The sequence below is a fragment of the Montipora foliosa genome, chromosome 4, assembly GCF_036669935.1.
Source record: "Montipora foliosa isolate CH-2021 chromosome 4, ASM3666993v2, whole genome shotgun sequence".
Taxonomy (NCBI): domain Eukaryota; kingdom Metazoa; phylum Cnidaria; class Anthozoa; order Scleractinia; family Acroporidae; genus Montipora; species Montipora foliosa.
Window position 1 is genome coordinate 48,097,743 of NC_090872.1, and position 2,500 is coordinate 48,100,242.

A 2,500-nucleotide genomic window follows, 5' to 3' on the forward strand; every position below is an offset into this window, starting at 1 on the left:
TTCGTCACATTGGGATCCTCTTTCACTGAAGCAGAAAGGCCCTAATCGAGTCGCATATTTAGAAAGTTTCGCAATAAAACGAGAATCACTGTGTCAATTTTTGATTTTCTCCACCTCTTAGCTTCAAGTTTTAATCAAAAGTCAACCAAGCCAATATTCTACTAAACTTAGTCCAACTTAGCAGCTGCAGATTCCGCTATCAATAGGCCATTTCCGAGTTCATGTCTGCCTCCTTCTCAAAGCGAGTCTGAGTGCGAAGTTTTTGTTATGAAAATTAGTTGTCATTCATATTTAAAGTAGAGCTAATTACCATCACAAAAACTTCGCACTTAGACTCGCTTTGAAGAGGAGGCAGACATGAACTCGGAAATGGCCTATTGTATCTTATGGTAAGCGCGCTTTCTTCAATTACCTGGAAAAAACCGTTGTTACTTGTTGTTGATTGCTTTCATTTTCTTTTTCTTGACTAAAAAGGAAGAGCTACCACTTAAATCATTTATACTGAAGTCGACATGTTTTGTCGTCACCTACAAGAACTGTTTCTACAGGTCACACTTCTTGCTATAATGTATGATGTTGTGTTGACTGGTAGCCGATCGCATCGCCGACCAGCTGGCTCAGCAGGTACCAGAAGGACACGTTTTCGAACCCTACGTGACTAACACCCGTGGTATTAAAGAAACTGAGGCGAAAGTGTTGCCTTTGAAATTACGCCTGAAATGATTTGAAGTGTAAGTCGAGCTGAATAAGGAATAAAAGCTGCTGGTCCCATCTCCCAATCCTAGACTGCTCGCAGTTCCTTCTGGGTCAGTCGAGCCGCCTGCTTTGGTCAAGCAAGCAAGCCGAGGGGAGAATGATAATTGAGCAAAGACATAGGGGTTGCACGATCTTCTGTAACCGACGCGTTCAGAATCTCCTGTTGCTGTGCAACGGGAAATTCGTGTTGGCCCATTGACAATGGACCGCTGTCAGAGTTTTTTGACGAGTTAATTACCATTTGTCTCATTATGACGCCAATATGTCTTCTTTTCCCTGGGAAAAGAGAAGCACAATATTACTTTTGCGGTTTCGATCAAATGGCTAACTTGTTTGGACCCAAACAAGAACAGAAACTTTAGGTCGAAGCTCTCCTATGGGGCAACTGTTTTACGGTTGTGCTACCAACTGGTTTCGGCAAGACCATTTTTAATGAGAACTTTGTAATCTCAAAGGATTCCAGTGACCCAAATCGAACGCCATCGATCGTGGCAATGGTTTCTTGTCGCATAATCACCGAAGACCAGATTCGGTGAAACGATTATGTATGGGTAGTTGCCTTCGAGAAGAAGGGAATTTGCTGAAGGACATGGCTTTAAACAAGTATTGACATTGACTCATCTTTTCTGCACAACTATTCAATAATTAAATGATAGATGATAAGTGTTCCATTCTAAACAAGACTTTGTCCCGAACATCACACTTTCGAAACTTGCCAAAACACTCCAACATTAAATTAAGTTAAATAAAGTAGTTTTTCTACGGTTTCCTTTCCGAATAGTTGATCGAATTCGACATGCATATAGATCTTGCCACGCCTAATTAGATTGGCAGATTCTGAACGTGTCAGTTACAGAAGATGGGGCAGTCCCTATATCTTTGCTCAATCACGATTGTCCCCTCGGCTTGCTTGCGTGACCGAAGCGCGCGGTTCGACTGACTTAGAATTATACGATCGGGGGGGAATGGGTCAGGCAAGATGTTGGAGTAGACGTGTTTTTGTTAGCTCCGTTCTTGGATATGGTACATGGCCCAAAATATTAAAAGAAAAACGTGGAAAAACTCCTCAACATCCTCTACTGAAGAAAACTTCTCTCTCGATGACAAAAGGATAAAACATAACGTATCATTCACAGATTCTGAGCCCAGTAGCGAGTCGAATGAGGTACTCACTTTGCTGAACATGGCGGAGGCGTTAATGCCAAAACTAGACCAAGTGTTAGAAAAGCTACAAAAATCAATCAGTGGACGAGAAAGCAAGAAGCCTTCAGGTTAAGGTCGAATGTTTCGAGGTATTTAAGAAGGAGACAAACGAAGATTAAAGAACTTGAGGGCGGATTGAACTTCGCTAATGCAGAAAGAGAGTCGTTCAAGAAGAAATTTCAAGAAATACAGATACGAGAAACTGTATATGGAAGTTTATCAGCGGCGTGAGAATCTTCATTTCTTCGGAATTAAAGAGAAAAAAAAGATGTAAACGAAGACACAAGGGAGGTCTTGGTTGATTTCTTAAAAACGGAGCTCGGCAGTGGAAGATGCTGATAACTTAGAATTTCATAGGACACACCGAGTTGGAAGAAGACTTCCTCTGTTGGAAAGCCTCGACAAATAATTGCGCGCTTTTTAAGATACCATGATTGTGAGGGGGTCATGTCAAAGGCGAAGAAATTGAAAGGGAAAAACTTTGGAATTTCACCGGACTTCCAAAGAAATTTTAGAGTGTAGAAAGAAGAAGATGCATCGT

At 41.5% G+C, this 2,500-nt stretch overlaps 1 protein-coding gene across 1 annotated transcript in view; it reads right to left on the minus strand.

The window, feature by feature from the left end:
* LOC138000893 (uncharacterized) overlaps positions 1-2,500 on the minus strand; it is a 44,699-nt gene that overhangs the window by 9,126 nt on the left and 33,073 nt on the right. The gene's annotated exons all lie outside the window — the stretch shown is intronic.